The sequence below is a fragment of the Artemia franciscana genome, chromosome 9, assembly GCF_032884065.1.
Source record: "Artemia franciscana chromosome 9, ASM3288406v1, whole genome shotgun sequence".
Classification (NCBI taxonomy): domain Eukaryota; kingdom Metazoa; phylum Arthropoda; class Branchiopoda; order Anostraca; family Artemiidae; genus Artemia; species Artemia franciscana.
Genome location: NC_088871.1, coordinates 33,949,702 through 33,964,899, shown reverse-complemented (window position 1 = coordinate 33,964,899; position 15,198 = coordinate 33,949,702). Strand labels below are relative to the sequence as shown.

Sequence of the window (15,198 nt, the reverse complement as noted above, 5' to 3'; positions counted from 1 at the left end):
ATAGCGCTGTTATGTTAGGCTGTTACAGTCAAGAAACACATACGAATTGGGCTGTTACAACCGTGAAACGGAACATGCAACATGAATATGAACATAGCGATTGTAACAGCCCAAGATCATACGTCAGCAATTCTCTTTGCATTGATTGGTGCAAATATGTAAGAGCTATGTGGTTTGTACATTAAATATTATTGACTTAAATATTGTTTACAATTCTTTTTAGGCAGAAGAAAGGATCAAAATTTTGTGCTCAGCTATGAGAGAGCTAGGAAATAAAAAGACTCAAAAATACTTCTGGGAGAGCTCATGGGTTTTATAAGAATTTTCTGCTTTAGATGCTGATATGCTTATAAAAAATAATGTTCTTTTCTGCTTCAAAGAAATTTACAGGATTGCAGTTTGGAAAATTCTCGTTTTCTGACTATCAAGATTACTTATTCCTTAAGCTAGTTTTAAATTTTTTGTAAGTTAGTTTTTATATTATACGTTGTTTTTCTTGAAGAAAGTCTTTTTGCCTCAAAATGGGATATATATATATATACTAGCTGTTGGGGTGGCGCTTCGCGCCACCCCAACACCTAGTTGGTGGGGGCGCTTCGCGCCCCCCCCCAAGCCCCCCCGCGCGCGTAAGTCGTTACGCGCCATAATAGTTACGCGCCATTGTAGTTGTGTCCCTATGTCCCACCTGTGAATATAGATATATATATATATATATGGTTTTAACTACGTAAAACTTGCGAATATACAACATTCTTTGCTGTCCCATTGTCTTTGCATATAAATAGATTGTCAGGTTATCCCCCTGTTTCCCCCGGTGTCCCCGTTGTAGTTGTGTCCCTGTGTCCCGGTCGTCATTTATATTCCCTGTGTCCCGGGTCCCGGTCATCATTTGTATCCCGGTGTCCCGGTCTGTATATACATTCGTTTTTTAGTTTTGTTTTTCTCCTTTATTTTTTTCCTTTTTTTTTCTTTTTTAGTTTATTTAGATTTTTAGATTTTTTAGTTTTTTTATTAGTTTTTAGTTTTTTTTTCTTTTTAGTTTTTTTGTAGTTTTTACCTTCTTTTTAGTTTTGTTAATTTTTTTTTTTACTTGTGTCCTGGTCGTCATTTATACTCCCTGTGTCCCGGTGCTTTGTTGATTGCTAATCGAACATTCCTTTTGTCCTGGTCGCTTTCTCTTTGAGTGTCGTCATTTATTTTTTTCTTTTTTAGTTCTTTTAGTTTTTACCTTTTTTAGTTTTTTTTTAGTTTTTAGTTTTTTTAGTTTTTTACCTTTTTTTAGTTTTTTTAGTTTTTTTAGTTTTTTAGCTTTTTTATTTTTTTTATTAGTTTTTAGTTTTTTTGTAGTTTTTGCCTTTTTTTTTAGTTTTTTGTCCTGGTCGCTTTCTCTTTGAGTGTCGTCATTTATTAGTTTTTTCCTTTTTTTTTTTAGTTTTTTATTGGTTTTTACCTTTATTTTAGCTTATTTTTCAGTTTTTTCCTTTTTTTTAGTTTTTTTTTATTTTTTATTTTTTTTAGTTTTTTACCTTTTTTTAGTTTTTTTAGTTTTTTTAGTTTTTTAGCTTTTTTACTTTTTTTATTAGTTTTTAGTTTTTTTTTGTAGTTTTTGCCTTTTTTTAGTTTTTTCAGTTTTTTTTTTAGTTTTTTATTGGTTTTTACCTTTATAGTTTTTTTAGTTTTTTAGCTTTTTTATTTTTTTTATTAGTTTTTAGTTTTTTTTGTAGTTTTTGCCTTTTTTTAGTTTTTTCAGTTTTGACGTCACCTAATCCAGTTTTTTCAGGTGACGTCACCTGACACATCCATCCACACATCCATCCACACATCCACAGACAGACAACTTATTTTTATATATATAGATATATATATATATATATATATATATATATATATATATATATATATATATATATATATATATATATTAGGGTGGAGCTTATTTTAAAAATTTTGGAAATATTATTTTCTTACCCCCCTAAGTTGTTCCATATCACCTGAAAACATTATAGAAAAAGTTTGAGCCATTTATAATAATGTTTAGGGGTAGCTCAAGTACCTCAAAGATTAAGAAAAAAGTAAAAAAGAAGGAAAAAGTAAAAAAGAAGGATTTCGAGCAACTTTTATTTTGCTTAAAAACACATAAACAAAATTGTTTAGTTCCTATTTATGGTTGACCGGATAGAGTCTGTTTCCTGCTATCGGGATAAGCTCTGCAGTGTTCATTGACAACTTGCAGCAGAACCAGACATAATTTAGCCGGCAATGCAAAATTTCCATCCTTCAGAGATGAACGTGTTCAGACTTGTTTGCTTTTGACCGGTTGCGCTTACTAGAGTCTCGGACACCAAGACTCAGTCTGGTGTAGTTTTTTGCTCGAGGCGATATTGTATCAGTTCTGTTTTGTTATCAGTGTTGTTTTTTTACAATAATAAGCTAATTGTGTATTAACTTGTCTCAAGACAGTAGATTTCTATAACGTTAATGACTACTGAGCGTTGATTGACGAATTTGAATGTAACTGAGCCTATTCTTTTGTTGGAGAAGCAATGAGTTGAACAATTTTTGCTCTTTTTTCTAAAAAAAATTCACCCTACCTAAGTTCATGATTATAAATTCTGTTTTCTTTTTATTTCAGACCCAATTGAGACTGAAAATGTTAGCAAATGCAACTAGATCTCGAACGGAGTTATATCTCATTGGTAGCTCTGTGTCTGAATTAAGAGGTAGCAAGCTGCCTTCATTGCGAATGGCTCTTGGGTTCTTCCTTCATCTCCACCTTGAACTGAATGAGACCATTAGGCACTCGTCGGCTGCTGCTGTAACCGAACTAGCAAAGTTTTGGCGGAAAGCTCGAATTCCAATGAGAGATCATCAAAACTGTCAAACCAAGCTTGAGCAGGCATTTGAAGAATGGCGTCTTCTCAAGAAGAACAAAGCACGAAAGTCATCAACTCAACAGGCGAGAGAGGCGGCCTTCGTATCTAGGCTCGAGGATCTTTTTGACATCGCTCACGCCGATGCCCTGAACACGATGTCAATACAAGAAGACAAAGATTTCTTGTTAGCCCAGCGAGAAAAAGGGAGACGGAGGTCAATGGTTGGCGTAGATGAAACACTAGCTTGCAAGGAGAAAAGGGTGTCTGAGAGAGAGCAGCAAACACTTAAAAGACGACAGCAAACAGAGAACATACAACAGATAGAGGCTTCCACGGCCAAACTTACCACATCTGGTTCAGAGATCAGCGCAGCAGAAGACGTTGACAGTGAGGGGGCTGTTGGAGGAAGCAGAACTCAAAAAAGAAAGAGGGGCCGAAAAGCTGTAGTTACACCTGAACTAGCGGCAGCTCTCGATCGTACTAAAGTATCAGACCGCAAGGCTGTTTTTGTCATAGCAGAAACTACCAAAAGCTTAGGAATGACTATTGACCAACTAGCTCTAAATAGAGATTCAGTTCGCCGACTCAGAGCAAAACATCGAATTCACAGTTCTGCAAGCATCAGAGCCAAGTTTCAGAGTGATGTTCCCCTCGTTGTCCACTGGGACGGCAAACTGATCCCCGACCTCATTGGAAAAGAGAAGGTTGATCGTCTGCCTGTTTTGGTTTCCGGAAAAGAAGTTTTACAGCTACTCACAGTAGCCAAGCTTCCATCCGGAACAGGCGAGGCTCAGGCTTCTGCTGTCTTCGGAGCTATTGAAGACTGGGGCATACCCGGCAACATCCGAGCCATGTGTTTCGATACTACAAGCTCAAACACTGGCAGGATCTCTGGTGCTTGTGTTCTGTTGGAGCAGAAGCTAGGTAAGGAACTCTTGTCACTGGCTTGTAGACATCATATTATGGAGCTCGTCATTGGTGCTGCGTTTCGAGTGTGCATGGGATCGACATCTTCTCCTGAGGTTCCACTCTTCAAACGCTTCCAGGACTATTGGAGATTCATAGATACAGATAAATATGAAACAGGAATTGCAGCTGATGATGTGGCGCGTCTAGTGGATGACATCAAACAAAGTACCATCGATTTTGCTAACAAGCACCTTGAACAGAGCCAGACGAGGGATGATTACAAGGAATTCCTGGAACTTGTGCTCATCTTTCTTGGTGCTACTCCTGCGAGAGGAGTACGATTCATGTCACCCGGAGCGATGCACCATGCCAGATGGATGAGCAAAGTGATATACAGTTTAAAGATCTGGATGTTCAAGGCTCAGTTTAGACTGACTCTCACAGAAGAAAGAGGTTTGCATGACGTGTGTGTGTTTGCAGTACGTGTGTACCTGAAAGCCTGGATCTCTGCACCTTTAGCCTCAGGTGCTCCGTACAGTGACCTACTACTGCTGAAGTCGCAGCTCGAGTACTCGTCCATCCATTTGGCAATCTCAAAGGCCACATCAAACAAGTTTTCCGGTAACTTGTGGTATTTGTCACCCGAACTCGTTGGCTTGGCTTTCTTCGACAGTCGCGTCAGTTCGTCGACGAAGAGACTGGTGGTGAGTGCCATGCAGAGTGAAGACGACCAGGAACAGGAACATACCAAGCGTATCACCATTGATCTTGATTCAGCCAAGAATAAAAACCTGGAACATTTTGTTACAGCAAAGTCAGCAAAACTTTTTCAAATGATGGATCTTCCGGATGGATTTCTCACAGTTGATCCAGACTTGTGGGAAGATAGACACGACTACAAGCTAGCGTCAGAAACTGTGAGGTCACTCAAAGTCGTCAATGACCACGCTGAGCGAGGAGTGGCACTCATTCAAGAGTACAGCGGTTTTATAACCCAAGATGAGTCGCAGCTGCAATTTCTGCTGCAAGTTGTCAATGAACACCGCAGAGTTTATCCCAACAGCAGGAAGCAGACTCTGTCAGGTCAACCATAAATAGGAACTAAACAATTTTGTTTATATTTTTTTAAAGCAAAATACAAGTTGATCGAAATCCTTCTTTTTTTTCTTTTTTCTTAATCTTTGAGGTACTTGAGCTACCCCTAAACATTATTATAAATGGCTCAAACTTTTTCTACAATGTTTTCATGTGATATGGAACAACTTAGGGGGGTAAGAAAATAATATTTCCAAAATTTTTAATTTTTAAAATTTTTAATCGAAATCCTTCTTTTTTTTCTTTTTTCTTAATCTTTGAGGTACTTGAGCTACCCCTAAACATTATTATAAATGGCTCAAACTTTTTCTACAATGTTTTCATGTGATATGGAACAACTTAGGGGGGTAAGAAAATAATATTTCCAAAATTTTTAAAATAAGCTCCACCCTAATATATATATATATATATATATATATATATATATATATATATATATATATATATATATATATATATAGAGAGAGAGAGAGAGAGAGAGAGAGAGAGAGAGAGAGAGAGAGAAAAAGAACATCTTCCCAATTCTTTTTTGGCATAGAAAATGGTAATTTTAGCAAAACCAGGCGACATGAGCAAAGATAGCCTCTTCGTGTTACCCCTGTAGATAAGCAGATAATACTCACTTCAAATAAGTGAGGGGGACTTGGGAGGTAGCTAAAACTACCAAAATATAATTTAGTCTACCCCTTCTTCAACCTTCGGTCTTTATGCTAAAACCTTAATGTTCTATAAAACTACCACGGTCCTTGTGTTTGAGCAGTCTCTCATAAAGATTGACAAAAAGTGAAGCCCCCCTATGCAGAATAATTTCTACTTGTTTAAAGTTTTAACGTTGGGGAGATTTTCTTTATTTAACATAAATCGAAATAAAACCGCCTATTTAATATATTTTTCCACAAACCAATAAGATCAATCGGGGAAATAAAAAACATACACCCAAAAAAAGCCGTGGTATGTGTTGTTTTTATAAATTTACATAATACTAAAAGGTGGGCAATGGTCTGATATTTGGCTAGATATTAACTATACTTCCATCGAGAGTGTGGGAGGGACAGATGCTGGCCCTCCAGTGACAGGTGCATCAGTACTGGCTTTAATGATGATAGGAATAAAAAGATAAACTTTCAGTAAGACAAAAAAGTGCTAATACCAACACAAAATCTTTGCCAATTCATCTTTAGAGAAGATTGTAGGCTTAAAAAATATAGAAAAAAGGACAATACAAAACTGTCAAATCAGAAAAGCTAAAAATGAAAGCCATGGAGAACAGAACAAACAAACATCGAATCGACCAAAAAGACACAATAATAGTAGTAATGCTCCTTGTTTTGTCAATAATAGAAGTTAAGATTTCACAAAATTCTATATTTATCTCGACAGCCTTTCAACTTTTCGTTTGTTAGCATATGTATCTAATTTATTTGAGCCATTTTAGCGATTAGAAAATAAAACAAGTTATTCACTGTTGAAAACTTAAGCGTAAAGATCAAGGTATCAAGGTGGGGGGGGGCAACTCCTTCATATGTGGAATAATTTTTGTTCATTTTCAGTTTTAATGTTGCTCCTTTCTTTAAAGGAGTCTAATATTTTTTATAAAAATTATGAAAGACATAAATATTATTGAAAGCAGGAATTACATTAGAATTGAGGTATCGGGTCGAATTGAACCTGCCTTCTCTTGTATTCTAATTTATAATTTTCAATGCAACTGGTTTATACTTGGATTCGTTAAATGAAAAAAAGATGAATCTATAAGGAAATTAGAAAGGTTAGTAGAAGAACAAAGAAGAGGTACATAATTCATCTCCCCTTAGGTTTTACTCCCCTCCCCCCAATTTTTTTAATGTAAGAAAATTAAAAAGTATAATAAACAAGAGCTCATATGGAAGCCTTTGAGCTCTAACTAGATTCTAAGAATCAATAAACTGATTTAAAAGGAAAATCTGAGGCTTAGTGCCGGTCGGGATTTAAAATAAGAGCTCTGAGTCACGATGTCCTTCTAAATATCAAAATTCATTAAGATCTAATCATCCACTCGTAAGTTATAAATACCTAATTTTTTCTAATTTTTCTTCTCCCTGAAGCTCCCCAAATGGTCGAATCTGGGAAAACGACTTTATCAAGTAAATTTCTGCAGCTTCCTAACACGCCTACCAATTTTCATCGTCCTAACACGCCCAGAAGCACCAAACTCACCAAAGCACTGAACCCCTCCCCCCAACTCCCCCAAAGACAGCGAATCAAGTACGGTTACGTCGATCACGTATCTACGACATTTGCTTATTCTATCCACCAAGCTTTATCCAAATTCCTCCACGCTAAGCGTTTTCTAAGATTTCCGATTTTCCCCTCCAACTTCCCCCAATGTCAACAGATCTGGTCGAGATTTGAAATAAGAGCTCTGAGACATAAATTCCTTCTAAATATCATAATTCATTACGATCCGGTCACCCGTTCTTAAGTTAAAAATACTTCAATTTTTCTAATTTTTCCAAATTAACACCCCCCAGCTCCTCCAAAGAAATGCATCCGTTCCAATTATGTCAATCAAGTATCTACAACTTGTGCTTATTCTTCCCATCAAGTTTCATCCAGATCTCTCCACTCTAAGCGTTTTCCAAGATTTCTGTTTCCCTCCTGCAACCCCCTATGTACCCGGATCCAATTCGAGTCGAAAATGGAGCATCCGAAACATATGATCCTTCTATATATCAAGTTTCACTGAGATCCGATTCGTAAGATAAAAATACCCCAATTTTCACGTTTTCCAAGAATTCCGGTTCTCCCCTCCAACTCCCCCCAATGTCACAGGATCTGGTCAGAATTTAAAATAAGAGCTCTAAACCACAAAATCCTTCTAAATATCAAATTTAATTAAGATCTGATCACCCGTTCGTAAGTTACAAATACCTCATTTTCCCGAATTACCCCCCCCCCCCGCTCCCAACTCCACCAACGAGATCGAATCCGGTCCAGTTATGTCAGTCACGTATCTTAGACTTTTTTTTTATTTCAAATCCCCCCCCCCCCAAATGACACTGGATCCGGTTGAGATTTAAAATAATAGATCTGAGTTACGAGGTTTTTCTAAATATGAAGTTTCATGAAGATCCGATCACTCCTTCATAAGTTAAAAACACGTCATTTTTTCTAATTTTTCAGAATTAACCCTCCCCCCCAGTTCCCCCAAATAGAGCGGATCTGTTCCAATTATGTCAATCACGTATTTAAGAATTCTGATTATTTTCCCACCAAGTTTCATCCCGATCACTCTAAGCGTTTCCCATGATTTTAGGTTCCCCCCAACTCCCCCAATGTCACCAGATCCGGTTGAGATTTAAAATAAGAGCTTTGAGACACGATATCCTTCTAAATATCAAATTTCATTGAGATCCGATCACCCGTTCGTAAGTTAAATATACCTCATTTTTTTTAATTTTTCAGAATTAACCCTCTCCCCTCCAACTACCACAAAGAGAGCGGATCCGTTCCGGTTATATCAATCATGTATCTAGGACTTGTGCATATTTTTCCCCCCAAGTTTCATCCAGATCCCTCCACTCTAAGTGTTTTCCAAGATTTTAGGTTTCCCCTCCCAACTCCCCCTCCCCAATGTCACCACATCCGGTCGGGATTTAAAATAAGAGCTCTGAGACACGATATCCTTCCATACATCAAATTTCATTAAGATCTGATCAACCGTTCGTAAATTAAAAATACTTAATTTTTTTCTATTTTCCGAATTAACCGGCCCCCCTCCCCCCCTCAGATGTTCAAATCGGGAAAAAGACTATTTCTAATTTAATCTGGTCCAGTCCCTGATACGCCTGCCAAATTTCATCGTCCAAACTTACCTGGAAGTGCCTAAAGTAGCAAAACCAGGACAGACTGACAGACTGACAGATAGACCGACAGAAATTGCGATCGCTATATGTCACTTGGTTAATACCAAGTGCCATAAAAACAAAGAGAGTCTGATGATTTATTCTACACCCCCTATTTGAGGAAGGGGTCAGAATGGAGAGTTTCTCTCTTCATTTTACTGCATAGATCCATGAGGAAAATTGCAAGAATCCCCCCCCCCTGTTGTAAGTGAATCTCATAAATATATTTGACAAAAACTTCAGTGTTATTTTTGGAAGGAAGATTCTTTAGATTAACCAGATTCAAAGGCCAATGAGGAGAGGACAACAAGTCTACGTATATCCTGATAAAAGCATATTTTAAAGTATTACACTTTAACCTAGACAAACCTAATTATTTGATGGAATAAAATAAATAAAATAATATGAATGATAACAAAATAATATAGAAAATAATATAAATAACATTTATAGCATAATATATATATAATATATATATATATATATATATATATATATATATATATATATATATATATATATATATATATATATATATATATATATATATATATATATATATATACATTTAAAAGTACATTGTATAATAAAAATTTTGCATGCAAGTTACGTGGTAATGTTAATTGTAGAACAACCAATGTAATTTACCTATTAGAATGTAATAAATGCTGCCTACAATATGTGGGGGAAACAACTAATAATATATATAAAAGATTTTCTGGACATAAGACAACAGTTAATAATGAAAAAACTAATAACTATCTAGTTCAACATTGTAATAATGGTAAATGTTTCATATCAGATATAACTGTCACAATTTTAGAAAATTTAGAATTAGAAAATTTAAATAAAGAAAAGAAGAATAATAGACTACGTAAACAGGAGGATTTCTGGATCCATACTCTTGGTACAGCTTATCCTTTTGGGCTAAATGATCGTGTAGCAAAATATGGTGACATGTCTCATGTTGTTGTTAAATGTATTGATGGTTTTATGGACCATCCTTCTTTTACTTGTTCTACTAAACGTAAAAAACGATCGAGAGGACATAGGAAAAATAATAGAAAAAATGAATTAGATGTACATATGCTTTCTATAGATCTATGCCAGCTACTTGAATCTAGGGGTATGATTTCTGTAATAAAGTGTCTAAATAATTTATCCAAGAGGAATTTAATCAAACTTTTCTGGATTGTTAAGAATAATACAGCTCTTGATTATAATTTTAAAGTAATATGTGATACAATTTGCATTCTAACTAAAACGAAATTTATTTCAAAAAAGAAAAAGTTCGATAAGATTAGTAATAAGGATAACAGATTATATTTACCTATTAATTTTACTTGTAAGCAGATTGAAGATATTAATTTACCAGAAATTTTAAATCAGCGGCATGTGAAACAGGCCCTTCCTAGTAATTTAAATTATAATGATAGTCCAGTTTTAACTTATAAATTTTCAAAAACTATTGGGCAAATTATTTTTAATTATAATTTAATACTAAAAAAACTAGATAGTGATATAAATTGGAAACCGGTTTGTAATTGTAAGCAACTTGGCCCATTTGTAAATCCTACTTACAAACATGTTATAACAGGGGACTTGTCAATAATAAAGCAAGATGATCTTCAAATTATAATGAATAAAGGGGCTAATTTCCGTCTTTCTCATCATCTGAAACCATCGAGTGTTCTTGATGGCTTGGAAAATGATTTTGATTTATTTATTGATAAGTGGTGTGAGAAAGAGAATAAAAATAAAGAGTTTTCAAAGTTGGAAGAATTTAATTATTAGTAGAGTAAGAAATAAAATATATTCTAACTTAAAAAATAGTAACACTAAATCATTATTTTAAAATGCGAAGATTAAACAAGCAATTGCTAATCTAAAGAATGAATTTGTAATTGTGCCAGTGGATAAAGCTAAGAATAATTTTGCCATAATTTGTCAGAAGCTGTATTGTGATATCTTAAAAAGGGAGTTAAGCACAACTAATGTTTACGAAAAGGTAAATATAAAGGATGAGAATTTAATTGAAAAGACTGAAGAAATACTTTTTAAAAATTTTAATATTAAAATAAATGACAATGATAAAAAGTTCCCTTTCCTATATTGGACTGTAAAATTTCATAAGAATCCCCCTAAACCACGGTTTATTGCTGGAGCAGCTAAATGTCCAACCCGCATTGCTACTACTGACCTCTCTTTAATTTTAAAGGAAATTGTAAATAAACTTAAAACCTATTGTTCTGGTATTAAAAAATTTTCGAATTTTAATCCATATTGGAGTGTTAATAATTCACTGCAGGTGATAGATTCTTTAACAATGGTTTCAGCTAAAAGAATTGAGTCTTTCGATTTTGCGACAATGTATACTAATTTATCACTTAATTTAGTGTTTGATAATTTAAAAACTGTTATAAAGAAATCTTTCCTCTTATCTAGTAAAAGGTTCTTAAAAATAGACATTTATAATAAAAAAGCTATATGGACAAACTGCTTTAATACTACAGTTAACTTGAGATGTTACAGCTTGGATATGATTTTTGAGTTATTGGAATTTGTTTTATACAATACTTATATAAGATTTGGGGGTGATTTGTACAAGCAAATTATGGGAATTCCCATGGGGGGGAATGCCAGCCCATTTATAGCTGACTTGTTTTTAAGTCAACTAGAATATAAATATATGATGGATAAGAATAATCCAATTAATTTAAAACATGCTTTGTCAAATAATAAAAGATATTTAGATGATATTTTGGTCTTAAATTGTAAGGATTTCATTGATATTTCTAAAAATATATATCCATCAGAGCTTATTCTTGAGCCTAGTCATGGCGCTGGTCATGAAGATCATTTCTTAGATTTAAATATTAATATTTGTGATAATAATAAATTAAGTTTTAAAATGTATAATAAAACGGATGATTTTGATTTTGAAGTGATTAGTTTCCCATTCCCTGAAAGTAATATACACTCAAATATCACATATTCAGCGTTTTTCTCACAGTTACTTCGTTATGCATGGATTTGTAGTAATTATATTGATTTTAAAAATAGATGTAAAATCTTAAGCCAAAAATTGATATCAAGAGGTTTTTCTGCAAATAAATTAATTTGGGAATTTAAAAAATTTAGTTTTCATTATAACGAACTTTTAAATAAATATCAAAAGAATTATCTAGAAATACTTAAAGAAATTTTTAACTAATTTCGGAGGTTCGAGAAATGTTGTCACAGCGCCATTTATTTTGAATTGTGTTTCTAATTGAGCGGATTTTCTAAAAAATTAGCCACATGGTAAAGATGAATTCTATAATTGTTTAGTTCATTCAGGTTTTTTGCAATGTGTTAATATTTGTGATTTGGTAAAATTTATAATATTTAGTTTACCTATTGTTGCTAAAGGGAGGGATATATTAACAGGATAAGCTTGTTTTCGGTTTTACTTGGTTGTTTTACATTTGCTGTTTTTTTTTTCATAGGCATGTATTTTGGGGGTGATACCTGACGCGGGGATGCCATGGATATTCTGTGGTAGCCACAACACTGTGCTGGGTAGAGAATTTAGAGTGGCGAAACCCTATATAGGCAAGTGTATTCTCCTGATGAGCCCTTATGTTGGGTGTTGCCTCTGAATTATTTGTCTATATTATTTTTTCTATTGTTTGGTAAATGACGACTTATACTTATAGACGACATGACTGCCTGTCCAGGGATTATTCTTTATGGTTGATTGTGTGTGGCTATGCTGTTTGACCTATGTGATTGTATGGATGAGTAGGGTTAAGGCCTCATTCAAGTGCTGGTCTATATTAATCACTAATTTAGGAAAACAGTTTTCCTTTTCTCCTTCTGTCTCCTTTTTTTTTTTTTTTTTTTTTTTTTTTTTTTTTTTTTTTTTTTTTTTTTTTTTTTTTTTTTTTTTTTTTTTTTTATTATATATATATATATATATATATATATATATATATATATATATATATATATATATATATATATATATATATATATATATATATATATATATATATATATATATATATATATATATATATATATATATATATATATATATATATATATATATATATATATATATATATATATATATATATATATATATATATATATATATATATATATATATATATATATATATATATATATATATATATATATATATATATATATATATATATATATATATATATATATATATATATATATATATATATATATATATATATATATATATATATATATATATATATATATATATATATATATATATATATATATATATATATATATATATATATATATATATATATATATATATATATATATATATATATATATATATATATATATATATATATATATATATATATATATATATATATATATATATATATATATATATAAATTAACGTATATAAACGTAATTAGAGTAAATTAACGTATATAAATTAACGATATAAATTAACAAAGTTATAATAAATGGATATAAAATATTAAATAAAAGAGTGATAAATAATTCAAAATAAATGAACAGAGTAAAAACTACTCATAAAGAAAAAACAATTACCTCAGGCGATAGTTTGCTGAGCTTGATTGTTGGCTTCATAATTCCAATATCCTTAGTCTTTTTGTAGTTAAATCCGATTATGATTTTTTTTTACACTCTTTACACTAGATTTTTCATTCTCTACAATTTTCACAACTCTATCACCAACAACGTCTACTTTGCCAGATTTCTCTGGCAGAACCACCATTTCCACTTAGTTTTCCTTATTTACGTCACGACTAACAGATATTTTAGAACTACTTTCAACTGAAGGAGGCTAAGAGAGCACCTGTTCAAAAGGAGGCTCATTCACTGTTGTCAAAAATTGTGACTGAGGTAGACAACCATCCATTTTATTGACATTTACCTTCTGACATTTGGCAATTTACATTTTCACATTGTTTTGTACAACCTGCACTGGTGAGCCACCAATACTTGGATTCACAATTGAAAGATATTTGTGTGAAATCTGCTCATGTGCTCTTTGTGCTTTTGTGCGTTGAGTCTGAGATGAATGAATGGCAGTTGGCGACATTGGACTTTTCCGTCAAGTCCCTACACTCAAAGTAACAGAGGCAGGATATAGTGGCGAAGGCCCTGGAGACTGCACTGGGTCATAAGAGCTCACTTGCTGCATTATCTAAAATTTCAAGTTAAATAATAATAAAAAAAAAGAAACAAAAGAAAAAAAAACAAAAAAAAACTAATTAGCTTCATTGGACGTTGCACTTTGATCTAGAATGATCTTCCTGGAGAATTTATCCCAAAAAGTTTTTCTATTAGCTCTTTCAACAGAAGGCTCACTAGTAGACTAAAACCTTGATAAAGGACTAGTGACAAATATCTGACAATACCATGGACCACAAATCTAAGAATAAAAAAATCATATACTATGCATACTAAAATAAAAAAAAGGAGATATATAACACTATTAAAAGAGAAGCTGTGCAAAGTATTTTTGCTGATATATGAGCTGGATATAGCACATTTTAAACTACAATCAGTCGTGTTTATTCAACAATAAAACTGAAGTTAAAAGCTTAAAAAAAAAAAAAAAAAAAATCAAAATGCTTATTTTAAACCCGTTTTATGCCTGACTATTCAAGATTAAGAGTATGAGTGAATAAAACACAAACAAGCAATTTATATGCTCTTAATTATGAAGCCAAAAAGTACAGATATTAAGACTATTAATGGAAGTATTACAAAAGACTTTTTGTTGAAAATACCTGAAGAGGCATAGAATTTTTTACGCAAAAATCAGCCGTGTTTATTTAAAAATCGAAAAAAACTTTCAATTCGATATTCTTTCGAGGCATTTTGAACAAAATGCCTCGAACTGGATTTTTTTTATTTTTAATAAAAACTGGATTTTTTTTATTTTTTGTACGAACGCTTTTGTTAGTAATAAACTTACGTATATTACGAATTAACTTACGCAACGAACTTCTATATTTGTGTATTTTCATTATGTCTATGAAAGGGTTTGCGCCTCTTCAATACCTCGCTCTTTACACTAAAGCTTGATTTTTATCCCAAATCTTTAAGAATGACCCCTGAGTCACAAAGGCCGTAGAATAAATAGTTGAAACTACTAAAAATACTTTAGCGTAAAGAGCAAGATATTGTAGAGGAGAAAACTTTCTTTTATACGTAATATTTTATGTTCGTTTTAAGTTTTAATGCTACTCATTACTTCCAGGTGAGTTTTTTTTATTTATTTTCTCACCGTTTCTTTTTTAATAGTGCTAGAAAATCCTGCGCTCCCTTCATGGAAATTTTCTTTCCTCATGATGAATTCCTCCATGGAAAAACCCTCCCACGTAACCCCTCCCCCGACCCACTCCCACCCCAACGCAAAAAG

At 32.8% G+C, this 15,198-nt stretch overlaps 1 protein-coding gene across 5 annotated transcripts in view; it reads right to left on the bottom strand.

The window, feature by feature from the left end:
• Nucleotides 1–15,198, bottom strand: part of LOC136031311 (uncharacterized) — a 118,508-nt gene that overhangs the window by 59,349 nt on the left and 43,961 nt on the right. For all 5 annotated transcript variants that reach the window (XM_065710772.1, XM_065710773.1, XM_065710774.1 and 2 more), the window contains one exon: nt 13,356–13,974. The gene's annotated coding sequence lies outside the window, so the exon portion shown is untranslated. The remainder of the gene's footprint in view (nt 1–13,355; nt 13,975–15,198) is intronic.